This window comes from Schistocerca americana, chromosome 1, assembly GCF_021461395.2.
Source record: "Schistocerca americana isolate TAMUIC-IGC-003095 chromosome 1, iqSchAmer2.1, whole genome shotgun sequence".
Classification (NCBI taxonomy): Eukaryota; Metazoa; Arthropoda; class Insecta; order Orthoptera; family Acrididae; genus Schistocerca; species Schistocerca americana.
Genome location: NC_060119.1, coordinates 34,642,064 through 34,664,429, shown reverse-complemented (window position 1 = coordinate 34,664,429; position 22,366 = coordinate 34,642,064). Strand labels below are relative to the sequence as shown.

Genomic DNA, 22,366 nt, shown 5'->3' with positions numbered 1-22,366 from the left:
CTGCAGATGATGAAGAAATTGATGAAATGTATGATGAGATAAAAGAAATTATTCAGTTAGTGAAGGGAGACGAAAATTTAATAGTCATGGGTGACTGGAATTCGAGAGTAGGAAAAGGGAGAGAAGGAAACATAGTGGGTGAATATGGATTGGGGGAGAGAAATGAAAGAGGAAGCCGCCTGGTAGAATTTTGCACAGAGCATAACTTAATCACAGCTAACACTTGGTTCAAGAATCATAAAAGAAGGTTGTATACATGGAAGAATCCTGGAGATACTAGAAGGTATCAGATAGATTATATAATGGTAAGACAGAGATTTAGGAACCAGGTTTTAAATTGTAAGACATTTCCAGGGGCAGATGTGGACTCTGACCACAATCTATTGGTTATGAACTGTAGATTAAAACTGAAGAAACTGCAAAAAGGTGGGAATTTAAGGAGATGGGACCTGGAGAAACTGACTAAACCAGAGGTGGTACAGAGTTTCAGGGAAAGCATAAGGGAACAATTGACAGGAATGGGGGAAAGAAATACAATAGAAGAAGAATGGGTAGCTCTGAGGAATGAAGTAGTGAAGGCATCAGAGGATCAAGTAGGTAAAAAGATGAGGGCTAGTAGAAATCCTTGGGTAACAGAAGAAATATTGAATTTAATTGATGAAAGGAGAAAATATAAAAATGCAGTAAATGAAGCAGGCAAAAAGGAATACAAACGTTTCAAAAATGAGATCGACAGGAAGTGCAAAATGGCTAAGCAGGGATGGTTAGAGGACAAATGTAAGGATGTAGAGGCTTATCTCACTAGGGGTAAGATAGATACTGCCTACAGGAAAATTAAAGAGACCTTTGGAGAAAAGAGAGCCGCTTGTATCAATATCAAGAGCTCAGATGGAAACCCAGTTCTACGCAAAGAAGGGAAAGCAGAAAGGTGGAAGGAGTATATAGAAGGTCTATACAAGGGCGATGTACTTGAGGACAATATAATGGAAACGGAAGAGGATGTAGATAAAGTTGAAATGGGAGATACAATACTGCATGAAGAGTTTGACAGAGCACTGAAAGAACTGAGTCGAAACAAGGCCCCGTGAGTAGACAAAATTCCATTGGAACTACTGACAGCCTTGGGAGAGCCAGTCCTGACAAAACTCTACCATCTGGTGAGCAACATGTATGAGCCAGGCGAAATACCCTCAGACTTCAAGAAGAATATAATAATTCCAATCCCAAAGAAAGCAGGTGTTGACAGATGTGAAAATTACGGAACTATCAGTTTAATAAGTCACAGCTGCAAAATACTAACGCGGATTCTTTACAGGCGAATGGAAAACCTGGTAGAAGCCGACCTCGGCGAAGATCAGTTTGGATTCCGCAGAAATGTTGGAACACGTGAGGCAATACTGACCTTGCGACTTATCTTAGAAAATAGATTAAGGAAAGGCAAACCTACATTTCTAGCATTTGTAGACTTAGAGAAAGCTTTTGACAATGTTGACTGGAATACTCTCTTTCAAATTCTAAAGGTGGCAGGGGTAAAATACAGGGAGCGAAAGGCTATTTACAATTTGTACAGAAACCAGATGGCAGTTATAAGAGTCGAGGGGCATGAAGGGAAGCAGCGGTTGGGAAGGGAGTGAGACAGGGTTGTGGCCTGTCCCCAATGTTATTCGATCTGTATATTGAGCAAGCAGTAAAGGAAATAAAAGAAAAATTCAGAGTAGGTATTAAAGTCCATGGAGAAGAAATAAAAATGTTGAGGTTCGCCAATGACATTGTAATTCTGTCAGAGACAGCAAAGGACTTGAAAGAGCAGTTGTGTCAGTGTCAGTTGGACAGTGTCTTGAAAGGAGGATATAGCATGACTTATTCACTTGATATCAAGTGAATAAGTCATAGTTGTCAGTGAATTAGCCTAGTACGTAAGTGTTCTCAGATTTATTTTTGATAAAATTGGTTTATATAACCAAAGATATATATTTTCATGATGAACAGTGTTCTTCTCAAGTCTAATGGTTTCTGATACTTGTGCATGGGAAAATGGCCCAACACTGAAATCTAGGTTGTGGAATAAAACCTGTTGTACAATCAAATGGCTGTTCTATCTTTCAAAAAACCAGACACATGATGGCTGCTAATGTTGCTGCATGTACAGTAGCTTACTTACCATCGCTCATCATAACAAAACTACTGATACGCCTGCGCAGCTGAGGGTACCAGCTTTTTGACTTTCATGTCCCTCACTTACCCCCAATCATCCAACTGGGGAAGAAGGATCTATAGTTTAATATGGAGTCTGAACTACACTCCTGGACATTGAAATAAGAACACCGTGAATTCATTGTCCCAGGAAGGGGAAACTTTATTGACACATTCCTGGGGTCAGATACATCACATGATCACACTGACAGAACCACAGGCACATAGACACAGGCAACAGAGCACGCACAATGTCGGCACTAGTACAGTGTATATCCACCTTTCGCAGCAATGCAGGCTGCTATTCTCCCATGGAGACGATCGTAGAGATGCTGGATGTAGTCCTGTGGAACGGCCTGCCATGCCATTTCCACCTGGCGCCTCAGTTGGACCAGCGTTCGTGCTGGACGTGCAGACCGCGTGAGACGACGCTTCATCCAGTCCCAAACATGCTCAATGGGGGACAGATCCGGAGATCTTGCTGGCCAGGGTAGTTGACTTACACCTTGTAGAGCACGTTGGGTGGCACGGGATACATGCGGACGTGCATTGTCCTGTTGGAACAGCAAGTTCCCTTGCCGGTCTAGGAATGTTAGAACGATGGGTTCGATGACGGTTTGGATGTACCGCGCACTATTCAGTGTCCCCTCGACGATCACCAGTGGTGTACGGCCAGTGTAGGAGATCGCTCCCCACACCATGATGCCGGGTGTTGGCCCTGTGTGCCTCGGTCGTATGCAGTCCTGATTGTGGCGCTCACCTGCACGGCGCCAAACACGCATACGACCATCATTGGCACCAAGGCAGATGCGACTCTCATCGCTGAAGACGACACGTCTCCATTCGTCCCTCCATTCACGCCTGTCGCGACACCACTGGAGGCGGGCTGCACGATGTTGGGGCGTGAGCGGAAGACGGCCTAACGGTGTGCGGGACCGTAGCCCAGCTTCATGGAGACGGTTGCGAATGGTCCTCGCCGATACCCCAGGAGCAACAGTGTCCCTAATTTGCTGGGAAGTGGCGGTGCGGTCCCCTACGGCACTGCGTAGGATCCTACGGTCTTGGCGTGCATCCGTGCGTCGCTGCGGTCCGGTCCCAGGTCAACGGGCACGTGCACCTTCCGCCGACCACTGGCGACAACATCGATGTACTGTGGAGACTTCACGACCCACGTGTTGATCAATTCGGCGGTACGTCCACCCGGCCTCCCGCATGCCCACTATACGCCCTCGCTCAAAGTCCGTCAACTGCACATACGGTTCACGTCCACGCTGTCGCGGCATGCTACCAGTGTTAAAGACTGCGATGGAGCTCCGTATGCCACGGCAAACTGGCTGACACTGACGGCGGCGGTGCACAAATGCTGCGCAGCTAGCGCCATTCGACGGCCAACACCGCGGTTCCTGGTGTGTCCGCTGTGCCGTGCGTGTGATCATTGCTTGTACAGCCCTCTCGCAGTGTCCGGAGCAAGTATGGTGGGTCTGACACACCGGTGTCAATGTGTTCTTTTTTCCATTTCCAGGAGTGTATGTGTTGTTTCTGTCAACTCCTTTCCCTTCAACCCTTCTGCCTGAAGAAAGAGCCACTGGCTCCGAAAGCTTGCCAATCACAACAGTCTTTCATGTGTGTGTTCTGCCGCTGCTTGAAGCGTAGATTTTTTATCTATCCAATTAAATAATATCATCAATAACTGATCATTTTCGGAATTGTATCAAAATATGTGACATAATAGCCATGTCTTGTGATTGCATTGACTTAGAAGCATGAATTTTTTACACTGCCAAGGGACCGTGGACCTTAGTACCCAAAATACCTATCCCCAGTCCTGAGAAACAGGTACCACCTTAATAGTTAATCAGACAGACAGACAGATGGACAATAAAGTGATCCAACGAGGGTTCCGTTTTTACAGACTAAGGTACAGAACCTTAACTCAGGACTAAAGCGAAGGAACTCAGGCACATAGGCAATATAGAGACATGTGAACTGTGTCAGAAAAAGCGCAGATAATTAAAAAGAGAAGCAAAAACCGGTTCAATTAACAGAGCCACAGCAAATTCAAATCACAAAAATAAAACAGCCTAGGACATAATCAACATGGAAAGATTTGGTGAAAAGAGCATAAATAAAAATTTTATTAAATCAATGAAGACTGAAAACACCATACTTACAGATAGAACAAAAATTGCTTATACACTCAGCATCAATTCTATAGAGAAGTGAGCAAAGCTCTGCATTCCGGCTCGAATGGGCCAATTGGGGCCGACCGACTGCCATGTCATCCTCTGCCAGTGGCATCACTGGAGTGTGGGGTCAGCACACTGCCCTCCCAGCTGTCATCAGCTCTGGTGCCACTACTACTCACTCAATCAGCATCACAAGGCTGAGTGAACATTATTCCAGTCCTCCCATAGGGAAAATCCCTGGCAGTACTGGGAATCGCACCTATGTCCTCAGAACGGCAGCCGGACACACTGATCAGAGCTACAGTTGTGGACTATTTTATAGATGCTGCACAAAATTAAAACCGACAGGAATCATTTGCAGTCAAAGCATTCTAGAATGCTTGACAACCATCCCACTTAATGTTCCTGGAACCAGTGGCCATTAACAAAACACCTCAAAAAATTAATTGATACATTAAAATCCAAAAAGTCTACAGATGATGATATATCAAAATATCTAATAAAGCACGTAAATGAAGAAATAACATAATCTTTTTTGGATATTGGAAACTGTTTATTTGGAGAAGCAGTATTTCCAGAAAAATTAAAAATAAGCAAAATAATACCAATACTTAAGAAACAACAAAGAAAACACGAGTAACTATAGACCATTATTTTTAATCTCAGATTTATCAAAAATTAAACAGATTCTTCAGTGAGATGATCACATTTCTAGAGACCCATAGTGGTTTCCAGAAAGGGAAAATGTATGGCGGCGACTATCTCAAGACAAATGGAACTGTTATAAATCCATTAAAGAAACTCTGTCTCTACTATATTGCAGTATACGTCTAACACTTTTTTCTAACACTATCATCCACACAGCACTAATTGAAAAACTAGAAAGCTATCCTGTGGAATACATGGACATGCAGTGCAGTAGATGAAACCATGGCAGTAACAGGATCTGAAATCAGAGATATTAACTATGATGTACCTCAAGGATCTGTACTTGGCTGCCTCTGTTCAACCTACTTATAAACAATAATGAAGTCACTGAGAAAAAACAAAAAAATATTGTATGCTGATTACACAACTTTAGTAAATGTAGAAGAAAATCTGGAGACAATGGAAAGAAGTACTAGCAAAGTATTGTGGCTCATACACAATGACTTAATGATAAATTTAAAAAAGTGTTCATGAATACAGAAAAGGAAGAACACATAGATGTATTCGTAGATGAAACAAAGAGTGGAAGAAGTTACCTCTATAAAAATTTTGGGATTGACACATTTGACAATAAGCTCCATTGGAGACAACATACAGAAAATGTCTGCAGTAAAAAAACATTCTAATATTTATTGTGAAACAGCTTGCACACTATGCTAGCAAACAACTTCTATATACAGTATACAATGCTCTTTTTGGAACACACGTAGAGTACGGAATCACATTTGGGGAAACTCCAGCAGCAATAACACTAAAAGAATTTTCCTATTATAAAAAAAAAGGTCATTAAGGCCATCCTGAACAGAAAACAAACTGACTCACAGAACTGCCTTCCATAATTTAAAAATATTGGACATTTCGATCCATGCACACGTACAGAACAATAATTTCATTAATCAAAGGCAAAACACTACTAGGCAAAATGGCAGATGTTCATTCATAAGACACAAGAAATAAAGGCCAGCTGAAAAGTCTACCACATAGACTCAGAGCTCCTGAAAAAGGTCCTCGCCACTTGTGTGTACAACTGGTAAATCAACTTTCCAAGACTATAGAGGACAGAATGAGTAAAAAGACATTCCACAAACTTCTAAAGAATTATTTAATGGAAAAAGAATTTTATAGTGTAGAGAGGTACATGTGTAAGGAATGAAGGCTGTATGTAATACTGTATGCATTATATGTTTTTGTATGTTGTTTCTATAGTTGTAAATAATAGTGTTAAATAATATATAAATAAATAATAGTGTTAAATAATAACCGAGAGAAGAATGTATGCAACATTACTACAATTATAAATCAAAACCTTTATATATATCACTATAATATGTACTGCCATGCTGTCTCCTTTTGTTTGATTTATTGTACAATTTGCTATCCTATACCTGAATCATCGGCCAGTCCAACACACACCCTGAATGTAAGCCTCTACTAGACTTCAGCTAAAAACCTCCATGTTTTCTAATGTCATCTATGTTGTTGTCTCAGTTTCTAATTGATCTTCTTTTTCCGCCCAGTTCCTCCTCATTGATCTCAACAAGAGCCTCTCCAATGAGCAACTGTTTACATTTTGAACAATTTTCATATTAGAAGACCGCGGCTTACTGGCATTGGTCAGAACTGGTAAGGAATGATGATTGTAAACTCTTCTTTTGAGACACATTAGTGATTTAAGGGTTGAAAACTCTATTCAGTCTACCAAAAGCATTTCATGCCAAGTTTTACTTTTTTTTAATCTATCACCCATCCCGTTGTCATCTTCAACTGACCCAAATACAAAAGCTTATCAATTAGTTCTATGACTTGCATTGTTCAATTATATTCTTTTTTGAGTGTCAGTTAAACATTTTTTTAATCTTGCAATAATTCATTTTCAGACCTACATTCAAATTTGTTGTATTAATTTCTTACATTCATTGTTCAATTTTATCTGTACTAGAGCCAAACAATACAAAGTCATCAGCAAACTGAAAGCGCTTCCAGCATGTTCCAATCACAGAGGAAAAAAATAATAATTCATTCATTAGTCATGTTCCATGTATCTCATAAAAAATGAAAGCTTTCAGGGATGTGGGACAAATCAAGGAATACATTAACAAAAGACAAACAAATTTTAGGAACCTAATCTGTAAATTGTACTAACAATGAAGTATCACAATAATGCTTTGAATAAAATATGCAGTTACACCTTAACTGTGGCTGTCATTTTAATATCATAACCGCTGACTACAAGAGCATGTGGGAACTCGGTGTCGACAAACATCATTGCTGGTGGCCAACCAGGACCTTATGACTTTGTTGATTTCAGCTGCTCCTGAAGTGTATGGTCTTTTCTTTAATAAAAGTGTGCCCTATTGTATTGACGCTGTGTGATTTCTCATTGACACTAATGCCTCTACCCGTAGCACCACACTGGTGACCCCAACGAACATATTCACATATAATTTGAACATTCCAATACTGCTGTCATGCCCTCATGCTGTGCAATTTATACAACTGGACAGCAGTTCTCCTGCCATTATGTCAGGTGCATCTCATGTGATAAAAAAGTGATCATGACACTCCTCCGGACAGTGCGCAGCACTACTGAACAATGTACTATGTGATCTCACATGGGACCCCATTTCGCTCACAAACCATGCTACTCCTAAGCCAACCAGCCAGATTCATGCCCACTCACTTTTGAAGAGTTATCAACCATGCCATGCATGAATCTTATTGCTCTACTGCCTACCGCACATCATTTCGGCCATGCACGGACAATATTCACTCAGCTATTCTTCCATTACAAACATCGCCTTGGCAACATAAAGCATGAACCTCTGTATGCACGCCTCAAACTCATCAATTGAAAATATTCTCTCATGCAGCACGGTAGAGGTGTAGTGGGCTAGCAGTTTCAGGAAGTGTTGGGAGGGAGTAGCAGGTCATCAGCATTGTGAAGCCTAGTGCAGGGGAGTTATGTAGGAATTTTACGAAGGAGGATCAGGTAGTGATAGTGGGTGGAGCAGGGAATAATCTTGATAGGGACAGGGAATATGATGTAGGTGGTGACCGGCTAAAGGTAACTACTCAAACTGGTGGCACTAATGTGCATTTCATGCAACTGTTTCAGTGTCGTGATCGGCCTCGTCTTAATGTAGCTGTTAGGCACATTAATGTGGGGCTGGAGAGGGCACTGACAACAAAGGGCATGGGTCACATTGCAGTGGTGCCAGTTGAGTCTATCAGCAGATCAGGTTTCACTAGGCATGGCCTGCACCTCAATAGGTATGAGAAGGGGAGGCTGGCACAGCTTATATGTGACAGTGTAGTGGTTGGTGATGGGATCACTTATGGAAAAATTCCTGTAATAGTTGGTGTTAGAGCTGCGTCTTTTTTAGATTGAAGTCAGCTGATACGTAACACCTGCTTAACGGAAGTCCCTCTAACTACGGGCTCACCTTCAGAGGACATCATGTTTCCAAGTAGAGAAGGAATTAGCATATTTCATCAAAATATAAGAGGTATTAGAGATAAAGTTAATGAACTGCTTATAGATGTTGACTCTGAAATTATTGGTATATTGTAACACGACATAAATAACTTGCCTATTCAGAGGCTTCCTTTACCAGGATACAGGCTAGCTGGCTGTTTTTCAAGGAGTTCCTTGCGGGGTGGGGGAGTGGCCATGTACATGAAACACAGTATTCCATTTAAGTCCACAGACATATCACGGCACTGCACTGAACAGATATTTGAATGTTGTGCACGGGCAGTTTCAATTTAGTGAAACTAAACTTCTAATTGTAGCTGTTTATAGGTCCCCTAACTCTGACTTCAGAGCATTTCTGCTCAACCAAGAGAGGGTTCTCGATTCACTTTATAGGAAATACCAGAAATTAGTTATATGTGGTGACTTCAATAATAATTTTGTATATGATGGTGCAAGAAAAAGGATGATGGTGGATCTTGTAAATTCATATGATCTGATATAGACTCTGTTTTTTCGAACTAGGGTGCAGGGGAACAGTAGCACAGCCATAGAAAATATTTTTATTCATTCTTCATTACTAGATGGGCATTCTGTTAGTAAAAGGGTGAATGGCCTTTCAGACCATGATGCACGAATTTTAACACTAAAAGGCTTTTGTGCTCAAACAAATGTCACATATAATTACAAACTATGTAGGAAAGTTAATCCAATAACAATAGGGAGTCCCAAGGAATAAGAGTGGCAGGGTGTTTATAGTGCCAATAAATATAATGCTTTCCTTAACACATTTCTCATGTTCTTTGAGAGTTGCTTTACATCAGAATATTCTAAACGGGGTACTAGCAGTGAAAGGCAGCCAGGGTGGCTGACTGGTGGGATAAGGATATCATTTAGAACAAAGTGGGGAGTATATCAAAACGTTAGAAGTAGTCACAATCAAGCTCCAGTAGCCCACAGTACTGTAAGGTGCTTAAACATGCCATTAGGAAGGAAAGAGTATGTGGTACGCAAATAGAATAGCTAATTCACAGGATAAAATTAAAACCATACGGTCAGTTGTGAATGTCAATGATATAAAGTCAATTTGTAGTAAAAATATTTCTGTTAAAAGTACTGTGCTGCGCATGTTAGTCCTGGATTTAGCCATATTTGTAATTTTTCCTTTAAGAACTGTCAGTTTCCTGGACGATTAAAGTACTCAGTAGTAAAACTACTTTATAAAAAATGGAGAAAGGGATACTGCAGACAATTTTAGACCTATTTCTATGCCATTAGTGTTTGCTAAAGTTATTGAAAAGGCTGTGTATGTGAGACTAATTGATCATTTTATATCACACGATTTGCTAAAAAATGTACAAATCGGTTTTAGAAGTCATTTAACAACTGAAAATGCTATTTTCTCTTTTCTCTGTGAGGTACTGGATGGGTTAAATAAAAGGATTTGAACGATAGGCATATTTTTTGATTTAACTACGACATTTGATTGTGTTGATCACAAAATATTGCTCCAGAAGTTGGACCATTACGGAATATGGGGAGTAGCTCACAATTGGTTCACCTCTTACTGTAGCAACAGACAGCAAAAGGTCATTATTCGCAGTGTTGAGAATGGCTGTGATGTGGGGCCTGAGTGGGGTACGGTCAAATGGGGGGTGCCCCAGAGATCAGTGTTGGGGCCACTCCTGTTCCTTATTCCTATAAATGATATGCCCTCTAGTATTACGGGTAACTCTAAAATATTTCCATTTGCTGATGAGACTAGCTTGGTAGTAAAGGATGTTGTGTGCAACACTGGCTGTGTTTCAAATAGTGCAGTTCATGACATAAGTTTATGGCCTGTAGAAAATAAACTAACACTAAATGACAATAAGACTCAGTTTTTACAGTTTCTAACACACAATTCAACAAAACCTGATATTTTAATTTCACAGAATGGGCATATGATTAGTGAAACTGAACACTGTCATGGAAAGCCCACATTCCGGATCTTGTTCAAAGACTCAGTGCTGCCAATTTTACTTTTCGAACCATATCTGAAGTAAGGGATTGTTCAACACGAAAATTATTCGACTTTGCCTATTTTCATTCACTTATGTCATATAGTATTACATTACTGGCGATTAAAATTGCTACACGACGAAGATGACATGCTACAGACCCGAAATTTAACCAACAGGAAGAAGATGCTGTGATATGCAAATGATTAGCTTTTCAGAGCATTCACACAAGGTTGGCGCTGGTGGCGACACCTACAATGTGCTGACATGAGGAAAGTTTCCAACCGATTTCTCATACACAGACATCAGTTGACCGGCGTTGTCTGGTGAAACATTGTTGTGATACCTCGTGTAAGGAGGAGAAATATGTACCATCACATTTCCGACTTTGATAAAGGTCGGATTGCAGCCTATCGCGATTGCGGTTTATCGTATTGCAACATTGCTGCTCGCGTTGGTCGAGATCCAATGACTGTTAGCAGAATTGGTGGGTTCAGGAGGGTAATACGGAGCGCCGTGCTGGATCCCAATGGCCTTGTATCACTAGCAGTTGAGATGACAGGCATCTTATCCCCATGGCTGTAATGGATCGTGCAGCCACGTCTCCATCCCTGAGTCAACAGATGGGGACGTTTGCAAGACAACAACCATCTGCAAGAACAGTTCGACGACATTTGCAGCAGCATGGGCTATCAGCTTGGAGACCATGGCTGCAGTTACCCTTGACGCTGCATCACAGACAGGAGCGCCTGCGTTGGTGTACTCAACGACGAACCTGGGTGCACGAATGGCAAAACATCATTTTTTCGAATGAATCCAGGTTCTCAGAATGAGATTTTAACTCTGCAGCGAAGTGTGCACTGATATGAAACTTCCTGGCAGATTAAAACAGTGTGCGGGACTGGGACTCGAACTCGGGACCTTTGCCTTTCGCGGGCAAGTGCTCTACCAACTGAGCTACCCAAGCACGACTCACGCCCCGTCCTCACAGCTTTACTTCTGCCAGTACCTCATCTCCTACCTTCCAAACTTTACAGAAGCTCTCCTGCGAACCTTGCAGAACTAACACTCCTGAAAGAAAGGATACTGCGGAGACATGGCTTAGCCACAGCCTGGGGGATGTTTCCAGAATGAGATTTTCACTCTGCAGCGGAGTGTGCGCCGATATGAAACTTCCTGGCAGATTAAAACAGTGTGCTGGACTGGGACTCGAACTCGGGACCTTTGCCTTTCGCGGGCAAGTGCTCTACCAACTGAGCTACCCAAGCACGACTCACGCCCTGTCCTCACAGCTTTACTTCTGCCAGTACCTCGTCTCCTACCTTCCAAACTTTACAGAAGCTCTCCTGCAAACCTTGCAGAACTAACACTCCGGAAAGAAAGGATACTGCGGAGACATGGCTTAGCCACAGCCTGGGGGATGTTTCCAGAATGAGATTTTCACTCTGCAGCGGAGTGTGCGCTGATATGAAACTTCCTGGCAGATTAAAACTGTGTGCTGGACCGAGACTTGAACTCAGGACCTTTGCCTTTCGCAGGCAAGAGCACTTGCCCGCGAAAGGCAAAGGTCCCGAGTTCGAGTCTCGGTCAGGCACACAGTTTTAATCTGCCAGGAAGTTTCGAATCCAGGTTCTGTTTACAGCATCACGATGGTCACATCCGTGTTTGGCGACATCGCGGTTAACGCATTGGAAGCGTGTATTTGTCATCGCCATACTGGCGTATCACCAAGCGTGATGGCATGGGGTGCCATTGGTTACAAGTCTCGGTCACCTCTTGTTCGCATTGACGACACTTTGAACAGTGGACATTACATTTCAAATGTGTTACGACCCGTGACTCTACCCTTCAATCGATCCCTGCAAAACCCTACATTTCAGCAGGATAATGCACGACCGCATTTTGCAGGTCCTGTACGGGCCTTTCTGGACACAGAAAATGTTCAACTGGTGCCCTGGCCAGCACATTCTCCAGATCTCTCACCAATTGAAAACGTCTGGTCAATGGTGGCCGAGCAACTGGCTTGTCACATTACGCCAGTCACTACTCTTGATGAACTGTGGTATCGTGTTGAAGCTGCATGGGCAGCTGTACCTGTACACACCATCCAAGCTCTGTTTGACTCAAATGCCCAGGTGTATCAAGGCCATTACTACGGCCAGAGGTGGTTATTCTGGGTACTGATTTCTCAGGATCTATGCACCCAAATTGTGTGAAAATGTAATCACATGTCAGTTCTATTTGTCCAATGAATACCCGTTTATCATCTGCATTTCTTCTTGGTGCAGCAATTTTAATTGCCAGTAGTGTATATTTTGGGGTAACTCTTCCCATTCTGAAAGGATATTTTTGGCACAGAAACGAGCAGTTCGGGCAATCAGTGGTGTAAGTCGACTCCTGTTCATGAGTCTGGGTATTCTGACATTGGCCTCTCAATATATATACTCCTTACTGTCATTCTTGTTAACACTATTAGCTTATTCCCAAGAATATGCAGCTTTCACTCAGTTATTACTTGGCAGAAATCAAACCTGCATTTCGATCAGACTTCCCAGAAAGGTGTGCAGTATACTGCTGCATCCATTTTCAATAAGCTACCACAAAGATTCAAAACTCTTAACAGTAACCCACGCGCTTTCAAATCAAAACTGAATAGTTTCCTCATTAGCCACACCTTCTACTCTGTTGAGGAATTCCTTAAAAAATTAAGCTAATTCTTGTTATATTGTCGACTGCATTTACTTAAACTTATGGATTGACTTTTTTCGAGTTCATAACCATTATATTTTTAACTGCTATTACTTTTACATTGTAATTTCATGTACTTACACATTCCATGACCTTGGAGATTTGCTCCTCAATTTGGTCCTACGGAACTTGACATGTAAATAAATAAATAACAGTACATAAATAATGTCGGCAATAATGACAACTAGTGTGACTTGCAACTACAACAGCTGTACAACAGACCTCTCACCTACCACGAGCTGAGCCGACTTCCACCGACTCCGATGGCACCACGCTCAGCCAGAGAAATGACATTCACACAGCCACTACAACCCCCACTTACCCACCATCCACGTAGCACCTGAGCAGAACACCGCTAACCGCATTGTACCTGTGCAACACACTGCTGATCACACTGAATCGCTTTCCCTGGCACCATGCACGATACACCAATTCCACTGTGAAATTTCCAAAACTTTATGCATGGTTCACAGCAGGCACACCAGACCATGCAGGATATTTAAATTGCCTGGACACTTACGAAAACAACGAACAGCACCTGATCCACTCTATTAACAACACACACTTTGTATGTGACCACATCAGCGGCCAACTAAACTTCACTGACACTGGCTCACAGGTCAGAACTTTACTGCCCTCTTCACCACATAAAACACAGCCCACAAACCTCTCCCACTCCATGCAGCAAATGATATACTATTTGAGTCTATGGAACATAGATAAGCACATTAGACATTGGCCTCGACATATTTACCTCAAATTTTATCATCGCAAATGTTGCCAAACCATTTATCGGTGCAGACTTTCTCCTTCACTTCCACCTGGTTCCAGACCTGCCACAGGCTTTTTGGCCACACAACCTTGGTGACTCAACATAACAGCACAGCCCACCTCATGCCCCAGCCCTCACCTCCTGCACATATGCCTGATGATCATCGGCTTCTTCATGAATGCCTCCACACCATGGACCATATTCAACACATTCAACAATTCTGCTTCGACACACATGAAACAAACTTTCACTTACAACATGACAACTATGTCATCTAACAGAGAATTCAAGATATCGAGCAGGAACTGCATGCAATACAGCAACATCTAACTAGCCATGTCGACTGTCTACACCCATTGCCACAACCAAGTTGACATCTCTACTCCATACTGACTTGGCAGCTCCAGCGCCATCCATTGAAATGCTAACAGCACTGCCTGCGTCTACCACTACAAACGTCAGTACTGCACCACTTGCTTGCCCATTCCCTACAGTGTCTCTGAACCTTTCCCAGCAAGAAGGATTCATACCATTTGTCATTAAGAATGAAACAGTTCACGATCATCACTACACCCGATCCCCCAGCATGTCACAGACCATGTTGACTACCACCACTTGATCTACGAAGGGCCACCAAAGTGGCAGCAGACAAAATCTTAATAGCTGGGATAGTTTGCTCTCCAACAGTTCCTGGGCTTCATCCATTACACTGGAACCCTCCCGGCAACCAAGAGGGAGGGGGAGAGACAGAGAGAAATGGATCTCTCAGGTTGTGCAGTGACTACAGAATCCAGGAATGATGCGTCGAACACCAGCGGTACACACGTCTTCTTCAATCCAACAAATCAGCAGTTGCCGAACATTGCATTTCTACTGGCCATGCCATGGATTATAAAGATGTTAAGATTTTAACTACTGCTTAATCTTTCTGGGACTCAGTTGTTGAGGAAGCTGCTGAAATACAACTAGCTGACAACCTGCTAAACCGTGACAAAGGTTTTCATCTTGACAATGCTTGGAAACCGCTTATTTCACACCTTCGTTCGTAAAGAATTTCTGCATCTTCACTTCCGACAGATGTTACCACTTTTAAAGATTAATTATTTATTTACAAGCACTGTGGATTTGCAGCAGCACTATTTTGTTTGCACTCTGCGCTTACATGTTTATCTTTGCTATATACATCTTATCTATGACTAGCGACTTTGATATCTTTGACGCATGCGCTTTCAATTCTCAGCATCTTTGTATCACGTGACTCTCCGTATAAATAGGCACGCGCAAACACTATGAACTCAGTCTCCGACTCGCCTTGAAGATGGCTGGGAGGTTTCTAGCCGAAATATCGCAAGAAGAATTGTCGCTGTCCCGGGTGCACGCCCGAAAGATGATGGAACATTATGTCCGCCGGGAAAACTTTAAGAATCACAGTGTAGCTTAATGTTTACATCTACACTATATTGAAAAATGCAAGGGAAGGCCTAGTATTTTTGCCCCTGAACAGATTGCCTGACAGAAAAAGAAAAATTTTATGGCTCGCACAGAGATATTTAAGCAGTCATTCATCCAGTACTCTCCATTCACATTCAGGAAAAAACCCTGACATTTGGTATAACAGCATTATTTCACAGTGGTTTGCAGAGTATGGATGTAAATAGTAAGTTAGAAGCTGTCTTTTCATTTGTACCAAATGAATAAATTTTTAGATAGGCTAAAAACGGTCATGCAATTGTGTTATCATTCTCAAATTGTTAATACTCCTCCACTTAAAAATTATTCTAGTTTCAATGCATTTCTTGTCCTTCATCTTCCACGTCATCTTCTATAAACTCTTTCCAGGAACTCAGTTTCAAAGCATTTTCATTCATCTTCCACCTCACCTATAAATTCTTTCCAGGAAGTCAAAATATCTATTAGCACTATTGCAATATTTTTCTCACTTAAATTTATGAGTTTCATGAAAACTAAAAAACTTTCAGTACACTTATAGATTTTACAAAATAAGTATACAGAATAATTGGCAGCATTTCATTACTTAATAAACTGTGAAGTATGTCACAAATAATTTCAAACAAGCTTAATCAAGATTGAATATTTTCAGTATTTATGAAATGACTAATTGAAAACTCTGTTTTCACAAATAGACCAACTTTATTACATATTGCATTACTTCCATGTTGCCTGGGGCACCTCATATTTTGATGTCTGAGGAACTAGAATGTGAAGTAGCACAAATTGCAAATTCCAGCACCTATATTTTCCAGGCGGGACTACCACAGAAACCATTTAGTATACCGTCAACTAAATCATCAGACTTTTCTGTACTACCTTTATTATAGCACAGTGAAATACATAGAAAGAGAGTGGTGCGTGGGGTGGGGGAGAAGCATGTCTCACGTTTTGTAATATTGCTGACAACTACTAGAAAGACATAACTGTACGCTGTAGGTGTTGTTCTGGCAAGTCTTCAATCTTATCTTGAAAACTGAATAGTCCATGAAGCAGTCTCCCATGAACAAAAGCTGGAGCACGGTGTATCACAGGGATCTGTCATAGCACTTCTCTTGTTTCTTATACAGGCCAATCATGAGGTTATAACAATTACACATTGCTGATGAGACCACCATCGCTGGCAAAGGAAAAACTGCTGCACAACCTTGACATGACAGATGTACTGCTTAAAAACATCAAATAGTGGTTCAACAAAATTAAAATGAAACTGAACGAGGAAAAAACACATCATCTGATATGCACTCTCTGCAACACTGAGTACCACGATAATATGGATGTTGTCAAACCACTGGGCTTCATGACTGACAGTAATGGTTCACAGTTACTGCTAAAGAACACACTGCCCTGAATTTCACGGTATATCAAGACAATGCAAATAAATATGCATTTCTGAGAATTTTTGGAAGTTATCATTGTCCTGCACATAATCTAATTTGTAGTAAATGGACATTTATGGTTTAATTACTGTAGCAGATATTCTAACTTATATACTGTGTCACATCTAGTTTGCACCGATCCCCCTTACCAACAAGTTTGGGGTGCTGTTTTTCACTGAAACTGAATCTGAGCCAGCGTGGGTCACTTCAGCTGTTTAGGGGAAACCTGTTTTGTCTGGTGTCGGGAGGAGGCAAACACAAAATGATAGTGTCTATTAATTGCCAGCAGTTCAAATGCACAGCGAGTGATGGTACCCCTTAGGGAAATGGCAGCAAAGGAGAGGTAAGGACACTAAGTGCACTCAGTGTATATGCCTGCAGGCCTCATTCAACATGTTGAAGAGGCTACTCCAGAAGCCATTGAGGGAACGATGTGCAACCAACTGCAGATTTTGGGGCATGCTGCAACAAATGAAGCCTGTCCTCTGGGCTCAGAGGTCATTCTTGTGCCATTTCAGTGACTGGCAGAGAAGACCAGCCTTGCACATGGAGTTTCAGTGAAGCTCACAATTTGCAGCACTGTCCTCATGACTGAGTCGAGTGGAAGGACTGAACCAGAGACTTCAAAAGGTCTCTGACAAGAGAGTATTAAAATCCTAATAGTAAACTGCTGAAGCATCCGCAACGAAGTGCCAGAGTTCAAAGCACTCTTGGAAATTAGTGAAACTCACATAATACTAGGTACAGAAAGCTGGTTGAAACCTGGAATTGATAGCAATGAGATTTTTGGTGAAAATTAAAATGTATATCAAAAGGATAGGCAAGTGGGAAATGGAGGTGGTGTACTTATCGCAGTAGACAAGAAACTCACAATCCACTGAGGTAGTAACTGAAGCTGCATGTGAGACTGGGCAAGACTCAGGATCAGGAATGGACATAAAAAATTGGATCCTTCTATTGCCCACCAGACTCATCTCCTAATGTCACCAAAAACTATAGAGATAACCTCAGTTCACCGGTATGTAAGTTCTCCTATCATACTACAATCATCGGTGGAGACTTTAATCATCCAACAATCGACTGGGGAAATTACAGTTGTGTTAGTTTCGGGCATTATAAGGTAGCCTGTGAAACTTTAGTAAATGCCTTCTCTTAAAACTACCTAGAACAGATAGGAACCTCACTCATGATGGAAATATACTGCATCTAATGGCAACAAACAGGCCTGACCTCTTTGGGATGTCTGCATCAAATCTGGTATCAGTGACCATGACATGGTTGTGGCAACAATGATTACCATAGAACAAAGGACAAACAAAGGAAGCAGAAAGATTTATATGTTCAGTAAACTAGATAAAAGTCAGTTGTGTCATACCTCAATGAGGAACTTGAAACTTTCAGCACAGGGCAGGAGCATGTAGGGGAATTCTGGCTCCAGTTTAAAAAATAGTTGACCATGTCCTAGACAGATAAGTACCCAGTAGAACAGTTCATAGCAGGAGGCACCCTCCATGCTACAGACTCACTGTCAAGAAACTTCTAAAGAAAAGAGACTACCGCATAATAGGTGTAAAACAAAGCATAGGACTGTAGACACGCAATGTTGAATAAAATGTGTTTGGCTGTCAAGAGAGCAATGCATGAAGCCTTCAGTGACTACCATAGCACAATACTGACAACTAATATTTCACAGAACCCAAAGAAATTCTGGTCATTTGTGAAGGCTGTTCATGGCACCAAAGTTTAGTGCCCAGTCCTGAGCAAATGAGACAGGAACTGAAACGGACAGTAGTAAAGCAAAAGCTGAAATGCTTAACTCTGTTTTTGAATGTTCCTTTACAAAGGAAAACCCAGGAAAATTGCCCCAATTTAATCCTCATATGACTGAAAAGATGAGTGAAATCAATATGAGTGTCAGTGGTGTTAAGCAACAGCTGAAATTGTTAAAACTGAACAAAACTCCAGAGTCTGATGAAATCCCTAGCAGATCCTATTATGAATTTTTCGCTGAGTTAGCCCCTCTTCTAACTATAATATATCATACATTCCTCGAACGAAAAACCATGCCTACAAGAAGGGCAGTAGAAGTGATCTAGAAAACTACCATCCAATGTCTCTGACATCAATTTGTGGTAGAATCTTAGAACATATTCTAAGCTCAAACATAAAGCTGTATCTTACACATAATGACCTCATCCATGCCAACCACAAAGGATTCCAAAACCATTGATCATGTGAAACCCAACCTGTACTTCTCACACATGATAGACTGAAAGTTTTGGATCGAGGCAGTCCAGTAGATGCAGTATCTCCTGATTTCCGAAAAGCTTTTGATCAGTACCACACTTACATTTATTGTTAAAAGTTTGGTCATATGGGGTATCAAGTGAAATTTATGACTGGATTGAGGACTTTCTGGTAGTGAGGACACAATGTATTATCTTTGGATCTAGAGCCATTGTCAGACGCTGAAGTAACTTCAAACATGCCCCAGAGCAGTGTGCTGAGACCATTGCTGTTAATGTCAAATATTAATGATCTAGTGGGCAATATCATCAGTAACTTCAGACTTTTTGCAGATGATGCAGTTATCTATATGAAGTACTGTCTGAAAGAAGCTGCATAAATTATCAGTCAGATCTTTAGAGGATTTCAAAGTGGTGCAAAGACTGACATCTTGCTTTAAATGTTCCGAAATGTAAAATGTTAAACATCTATTATTTTATGACAATAATGATCTCAATGAGCCCCAGCTGGAAATGGCCAACTTATACAAATACCCGCCTGCAACACTCTGTAAGGATATGAAATTGAATATCACATAGACTCAGTTGTGAGTAAAACAGGTGGCAGACTTTGGAAGTGCAATCAGTCTACAAAGAAGATTACTTACAAATCACTTGTGGAACCAATTCTAGAATATAGTCCAAGTTTGTGGGATCCACACCAAAAAGGACTAGCAGGGTAATTAAATGTATACAGAGAAGGGCAGCACGAATGGTCACAGGTCTATTTGATCCATGGGGGAGTGTTACAGTGATGCTGAAGAAACTGAACTGGCAGACTATTGGAAATAGACGTAAACTATCCCAAGAAAGTCGACTAACAAACGATCAAGAACCGACTTTTAAGTGATGACTTTAGTAATATAATACAACTCCATTAAGTATCACTCACATAGGGATCATGAGGACAAAATTAGAATAATTACAGCACACACAGAGGCACTCAATCAATCATTCTTCTCACACTCCATATGTGAATGGAATGGGAAGAACCCCTAATGACTGGTACAATGGATGTACCCTCTGCCATGCACAATTTGTGGTTTGTAGAGTATCGATGTAGATTGCAAACTATCAATGAATGCGCATACAGTGTATGTGTGCTCCATTCTTTTCCCAAGTGGTATAGCTTCTAATGAGACTGAAGGATATATTAAGTGAACAGTGCCTTATAACAGTGTATTATGCTGTGTCATAGCCCCATTAATTATGGCCTGCTATTATTGGGAGACTCTTAAGGTTGGAAGGAAGTGTTAATGCTACAAAGAAAGGGTGTCACGAACATCACTTCAAGCAAAATATGGGAGCACTGCAAGTCTATATTCAACTGGTTACTAACAATGACCATTTTCGGCCACAATATGTTTTATGGCTCATCATTGTAAAAGAAAACCAGGGAGCTTCCAGCGTGAGGCAAGAAAAACGTAATTATGGCACCACAAGAGGAACACTGAAATATCAAGCTGTCAAATGACTGGAAAATAAATATTTCAATGGTTACTCCGAAAATGTTCAGCAAACTTTAAAAAAAGCTACAAAGGATGTCAACCTCCACTCTACTCTACGGACGATTATTTATTTACTTTAATTAAATAAACAATAAATAATCCACGGAAGAATCTTTCAACAGCGACAAAAGTGACTGGAGAAAATGTTGTTTTCATCTGCATATATCTTCTTGTTGTCAACAATTTTCTTTGTATGTTATATGAAAAATTGTAAAAACTTCTGTGTGTGTGTGCAGGCCGTATCATCACGACTGATAGACGACGCAGATCTTGTAATGGTACTAACCCTTCAGCAGGAAGTTTCATAGCGATTATAAGGAGGGGTCCGAAAATGTTCCATAAATGGATGGTTTTAATTTAATTAATATTTGTTCAAATGACGAGTGTAAACCAGCTGGTGGAATACGAACTTCGCCCTTCAAACACATGTGAAAAGAACGGATGGCAAACCATTACTTTTGTTAACTTCGTTGCAGTCTCCCACATTAACTGTAACTTCTGTGATATTTACCTAGTTGAAAACCAATTAACTTACTCGTCCACATATTCTAAATACGGTACGTAATGTCAAACATGACGCGCTGAGAAAATTTAAATTCCCCTGTTAAAGAACAATTAGCAGTTCTGGGAAAAATGAAAAAAAATATCCTGTACATCTACGGTCTGAACACAAAAATATTTTACTTGCAACTTCAATGGAGCAATATTTTCTGTTATACATCGGGACATCAGGACTGAAGACAACAACAACATACATCGGGAAATTATGTTTCATGAAACCTAACTCATGGGCTAAGATCATTTTGCGAAGCGTAGTCAGTAACTTTTCCTTGTTTAGGCCTACTTCACAACGATCTGCTGAACATCAGCGTGGATGGTGCAATACCAGTAATAAGTAAGTAGATGCACCACTCTTTATGATCAGTCGTGTGGCCGTAACAATGCAATAACCCCTCGAGAGAGTACGACAGCTACAACATTCAAACAAGAAGAATCACATTTTTACCTAGGAACACATACAGTACAAACACAAACTGCAGCTACAGGGGGATTCCCCAGTAAACTCCAATTCTACGACGCGTCAGTTAGCGTTCCGTTGTTCTGAATATCTTGTTACTCCACACTACGCAATAGCTTTTGCATTTGTCGCCGTTTTCGCTCACACACAACAGAATAAATGCACGAAGAACAAAAACAGGAAAATGAGCTCTACCCTCACAGAAGGAACTCGTAAAACTGATTACTTCTGTCCTTCCGCAGCGGACTTCCGTAGTTCGGTTCCTTCCGCCTTTATATCAACATCCTTTATCGACAATGATAACGCCATCGCCTACATCTTTTAAACAACAATGAACACTTGTAATGACTATGCAAAGATGTTATTACCGTACCAATTACCAATAAATTTATTGCTATGCCGAAGGTTTGTATACTTAATAAATTTCTATTTTAAAATTAATTGAAACAAAAATATTAACTGTAAAGAGAAGAATCGATTTATATAAGTAGGCCTGTATATGTTTTTTCACTAAAAACGAGAAAACCCATGAAGTATTCAACATATATTTTATGTTTAACGATATAATCAACGAAGAATCAAACATAC

The 22,366-nt window shown here is 41.1% G+C and overlaps 1 long non-coding RNA gene across 1 annotated transcript in view; it reads right to left on the bottom strand.

The window, feature by feature from the left end:
- The window catches only part of LOC124620886, a 135,709-nt gene extending 113,734 nt beyond the window's left edge, over positions 1 to 21,975 (bottom strand). Inside the window, exon 1 of the long non-coding RNA XR_006980403.1 lies at positions 21,767 to 21,975. This is a non-coding gene — a long non-coding RNA (uncharacterized LOC124620886). The remainder of the gene's footprint in view (positions 1 to 21,766) is intronic.
- Positions 21,976 to 22,366: the final 391 nt, after the last annotated feature.